General features: G+C 37.9%; 1 long non-coding RNA gene across 1 annotated transcript; it reads right to left on the reverse strand.

Annotated features, from left to right (window-relative positions):
• Positions 1-2,493: 2,493 nt before the first annotated feature.
• LOC131011274 (uncharacterized) lies at positions 2,494-3,331 on the reverse strand. Its single transcript, XR_009096833.1, has 2 exons — positions 3,047-3,331; positions 2,494-2,903 (listed from the first exon to the last, which is right to left on the reverse strand). It is a non-coding gene; the product is annotated as an uncharacterized LOC131011274 (long non-coding RNA).
• Positions 3,332-5,880: the final 2,549 nt, after the last annotated feature.

Below are 5,880 nucleotides of genomic sequence, written 5' to 3' on the forward strand. Positions count from 1 at the left end.
AGGCCTCGTAGGTGTTGAGCGTGGAGGCATCGCCGAAACGCGCCAATAAGGCTTGGGTGAATTGTGGCCATGCCGGGTTGGGGTTACGACGCAGGAGTAGTTGTAACCAGGAAATAGCTGCGCCAGACATGCCGATAATAGCAAGCTGCAGCTTCATGGCCGGGGGAATGCGATGGACGAGAAAATATTGGTTGGCTCGAGCAATCCAGCCCACGGGATCAGATCCATCGAACCCGGGTAAGTCAGATTTTTGAATCGGAATAGTGGTGGGGTTGGTGTTGTCGGGAACGAACGGCTGTTTCCCAGTGGAAGAGTCGCCGGGATCATCTGGAACGAAGGGTTGTTTTCCAGTGGAAGACACGGCGGCCAAGATGGCTGCAAGTTGAGTTTCCATGGCAGAACGGTTAGCGTCGACTGCTTTGGTAAGGGAGGTTAGCGATGTCTGCAACTCTAACACCACCTTCTCTAAATAATCCAGTCGAGACTCGGTGCTGCGCGTCGTAGCAACCATGGCAGATCGGACCAATTGATAGAGTAAAGGTGGAGAAGGAACGAGAACTGAACGGTAATATTATAAATGATAGAAATTAAAAGAAAACTCCTCACCGAGGCCTACAGCAATAGCTGTCCTAAACAATACTATGATTCCACATAAACGACTCTAACTATGATAAGCCTATTAAATAGGTAAAAAGGAAACCCTAACCCTAAAAGCCCATGCACACGTTATAGGCCTTTAGCCCAAACTATTTGACAAGAAGAACTAAGAATAAATAACTGACTCAATTAAAAAGAAAAAGAAAAGAAAACAGATGCCACGGTCTATCATGTTTGAATACATCCTAAGCTAATACAAACAAAAAAAAGAAAAGTAGTTTGAAGTAGCAGCCGCTGGAACCTCATATCCAAAACTAACGAATCTCTCTTCATGAACCATCCTTTCACTTGTCAATCTACAATTAAAGCATATTAGTTTGAAGAGTTATATGCATTATTTGGATATTATAATAGTTAGATATAAATTTTATGGATTATTTGACAAACCTCATTGATCACACAAGAAGCCCAATCCTCACGAACCTCGTCAATCTCACCTCGACAGCCCTATTCACAAATTCGTCACCAACAACACCAAAAACAATCACAAACATCATCATTCACCAACAATATTCAAAACAGAAAATTGCAACAATATTTTAATCACAAATTCATCACCAACAACAATATGCCAAACAATTTTTAAACTAAATTTCCAAACTGAAAATTGTAATAGAATCCGAAATAATCAAAAAATTACATTCTTCATACCCAACAAAACATATGCTCAATTTCTCTTTTAAGGTTTAATTTTAATCAGTTATATTGCCAATTCCCCACAACGATGGGAGAGTCAATGCAACATTCAAGCATTCAAATCATCAATTTGTGTGGAATTCAAGTATTCAAAGCATCAATACATCAATCAAAATTCATCATTTTTTTTTACTAAAAATAGATTACACAGTAAATTTAAATGGGGGAAATTGGAATAAATACTTACCTGCGATAATGTTCTTGAAATTAAGGCAGATAAGGTATTACTACAAGAAGCTATAAAGCATTTACTCATTTTCCCCTGCACCTGTCCAAGCAACACATTTCTAAAAAATTAACCTTCATTTCGATTCAATCAACAATAAAACTCTTACAATAAAGACACAAAGGTCCAAGTGAAAAATGAAAAAACTCTTAGAAATATATGCATGGTTTTTCTTTCCACTGGCAGACTATAAAATAGTATAAGCAGATTCATAAGCCTTTTCAGTTCATGATTTTTCTTTCCACTGGCTATTCAAAAGTCACAATTTAGTGATTCAATCTAAACGGAATGAAAAAAGATATGGTAACAACTAACAAAGGCCTTTGTTCCACAGGGATTCCGGCCTCAGTGTCAGCAGTAATCACTATTTTCCTCTTTTAACAGTTAAAAACAGAAACCTACCTTAGTTACAATTTGAAAAGCTTTATCACCACAATGTACTAAATAACTAATGGATGCTTAAATAACTAGCATAATAGAAGATGCAAAATCATAAGAGATTCATAAGTCCTCTTTTAATTAAAAACAGAAACCTACCTTAGTTACAATTTGAAAAGCTTTATCACCACAATGTACTAAATAACTAATGGATGCTTAAATAACTAGCATAATAGAAGATGCAAAATCATAAGAGATTCATAAGTATATACTTACTCTTATACCTGGTAAAGATCTGCATATGAAACTCGGGGTGTTTAGATTTTACTTCTTCTTCCGTTTGACTGTATGTATCATGCAGTGCTTGTTATTAGTTTCATAGAGATAAACATAAAAGAAAGAAGAAAAGGAACACAACTCAATATCACACCAACACTATTATCATTAGCTCTAAGCACTATGAAGACATACTTAACAAGTGGTATCAAAGTTAGTATCCAGAACACAAAGGATAGAACCCCATATATCTCATCAAGTGAAGGTTTCAACGAAAGATCTAAATTTCCAATCCAATCATTCAGCAAACATCGAAAAAAGATAAATAAAAGAATATGCCATATTCAATTCACGCAATCAATTCTTCATAATAATCTGCCCCTAAAATTCGAGCCATAAATACATTTTTGAATTTCAGTTGAGTTGTTACCTGAAGAATGAAAGCTGATGAACTGATTCAGAGGCTGGAGGCGATGATGACACGACTAAAGCGGCAACAGACGTTTCTACAATATTTCTGGAATTTTCAATCTTCAGCTTTAAATCTCATTTTCCTTCAGCTTCAGCAAAGCAAACAAACATAATGGCATAAATCGAACCTCTAGCTAATTTAAAGATGGCAGCAATTCTCTTCTCTGATGGCAGCAATCAAACCTTTAGCCTTCGGAATCTTCAAACCCCCCATTTACAATGAATTAGCAAAAAAACCCTAAAATTCGAAATTGAGCACCAAAATCTCTCAAGTGAAAGAGTGAATGCTAGCGAAAAAGTATTGGAGATGGGAGGGAGGCAAAAGGGCGGAGAGATACTTACAACATCCTCGGCGGTGGCAGCGGCTCTGCAAATGAAGAGAGATAGAAATTAGAGATAGAGATAAAGCGGGTGAGAGAGATAGAGAGCGGAAGAGAGGCAGCAGTCGACGGTGGCCAGACGAGCGGCGCGGCAGTTGGCGGCAGTGTTTCAGACGAATAGGTGGCAGTGAGCGGCGCGGCAATGGACAATTTTTTGTTGAAGATGAATGAATTCACTGAGAACTGGAGGCTGCTGGATGCAAATTTGATGGGCGCGAATTTGCTTAAGGCTAACTAGGGTAATTAGATTTTATTTCTTATTTTTTTATAAGTGCGTATAAATAGAATTAGAATTGGTTCATTTACAAAATATTTTGATGGTGTAGTTGGAAAAGATATTACATACATTTATTCCTAAAGTCAAATGTTCAAACCTCTTTAGAAGCAATACATATTTTATTCTTTTAATTTTATAAAAATATTTCAACATAATTTTTTTAATCAAAATTGACTATATCAAAATTTAAATAGCATAATCAATAATAAAATTATTGCAAACACTACTTTAAAAAAATCAAATTAGAACAATCTACCACAATTTAGAATAATATAACACAGTTTTAAAAAATAAATAAATTAGAGCACTTTTTTTTCAAAAATAACTATATAAAATTTTAAATAGTAATATCAATAATAATTAATTAGTGGTGTTGTAGATAAATGATTTAAATGTTAAAAAAATAAAATAAAAAAGAGATTGAAATAAAATTTTGATGAACACTATCATACATGACACTTTTCATAAAGCGTCATCTACTGTAATTCAAAAACACGCACATAGATGACGCTTTACATAAAACGTCATCTATATTAATTAAAAAGCACGCACATAGATGACGTTTTTCATAAAGCGTCATCTATGTTATAAATACATGACACTTATACATGACGCTTCTTGTACAAGTGTCATCTATTGCAATCTTGACGCTTCATACATGACGCTTTTTTAACAAAGCGTCATCTAAACAAAAAATGCGCTCATAGATGACGCTTTTTAGAAAAAGTGTCATCTATCTAGTGTCATCTATGTGCATTTTTCTAGTAGTGTTATTAGTATTAAGATTCTATTAAGTCACCGAGATTTTTGATTTTTCACTTAAGTCAGACAGAAGAATACATCTCACTGTGGTCCTATCAATACGTTATGACGTACCAGTATAGACAAGTAGTCAAGACAAACTACTTCCATCTATACCGCAGCCTAAACCAATGACTCGTCCTAAAGTCATCTCGGCTGTGATCATTTTAAATCTCTTAAGGTCATTTCAATTATATGGTCTTCTGTGATCTACAACACACCATATAATCTACTTATATAGAGGCAAAGGACATACATATGCAATCATGAACACAATCAGATAGGAGATTAAAATAGTGAACTTAGGAAACATTGTATACAAGCATAAAACGTTCTTGCTTTCAGTATACAAATCCAACACGCCTACCACCGCCGCCCACCACTATACCGCCGACCACCACCACCGCCGCCGACCACCACTACATCGTTGAATCCAGAAATTTAGAAATTTGAACCATTAAAATCGAATCCAGAAATTGAAACAACATAACAAAAAAATTGAATCATGAAAATCAAAACAACACAACCAGAAATCGAATCCAGAACCAGAACCAAATCCGCCATGTATATGAAAATAGTACCTCATCCAGAACCAGATCAACTCTAAAAACAATTGATTTTGAAAGTTTCTGAAAAATTAGTGCAGAACCAGATCCGCCATGTATCTCTCTCTTCCTCTCTCAAATCGAACCGAGAACCAGATCCACCACTCTCTTCATCTCTCAAATTGAACCCATAAATTTCAGATCTGCCACTCTCAAATCGCGGAGATGGGCAGCGGCAGATGGGGGCGGGTTTTCCAGAATAGGGTTAGATTTAAGGTTGTCGTCTTTCTTCACCGGACGTCTGGTTTTGGGGCTCTGGTTGCCTGCACTAAAGGCGACGTCCCTATCGGGGGTCCGGCGGTGGGCTCGCCTACCGTTGCTTCGCCGGAGATTTGAGGGAGGAATCGGCGGTGCTGTTCGCCGGAGAGAAGAAAACATTCAAGCGAGAGAGAAAGAGATGGGAGGCGGACCCATCTAGTTTTAGGGTTTAGTTAGTTATTTATAGTCTAATTAGTGTGATGCATTATTAGTGTTGTTAAGCCCTAATTTTTTTCCAAAAATAGAAATGTGTCTTTATTATTGAGACAACCCAATAAGGAAAGTGTGTCTTCAATAATGGGACGGAGAGAGTATTAAGTATTCGGGTTTTGGGCTAGCCCATCGGGTTAGTCAGGCCGGCCCTATCGGGTGCCGGGCTATTCGGTTACGGGTTAATCGAGTTGTAACTTTTATCGGGTTGAAAATATTCAACTCTAACCCTCTCGGGTAGCGGGTTAATCGGGCCAGCCCACGGGTTTCGGGCTAGATTGACATCCCTAATCCCATTATTAATGGCTCGTATTCTTTTTTGGGTTGTTCCACGTTACATGGCCTGTTTCGCTTTTGGGCTAAAATTAGAGTATAATTAGAAGTTTAATTACCCATCTTAACCCTAAATAAGCGCGCCTCACTCATCTTTCTCTCTCTCTCTCTCTCATTTCTTTCCCCTCCTTTCCACCTTCTCTCTGCCTCACGCTACCCCGTTAGCGTTGTCGCGCCTCATTTTCTTCTCTTCCCCACCACCACTACCACCCCGCGCTAGATCCGACCCCCACCTCTCCCTCACGCCGCTATCGCCACCTCATTCGCCTCTTGCGCAGTGCTAGATTCGTCCGTCATTCCTCACGCTGTCGC

This window comes from Salvia miltiorrhiza, chromosome 2 (assembly GCF_028751815.1).
Source record: "Salvia miltiorrhiza cultivar Shanhuang (shh) chromosome 2, IMPLAD_Smil_shh, whole genome shotgun sequence".
NCBI classification, from domain to species: domain Eukaryota; kingdom Viridiplantae; phylum Streptophyta; class Magnoliopsida; order Lamiales; family Lamiaceae; genus Salvia; species Salvia miltiorrhiza.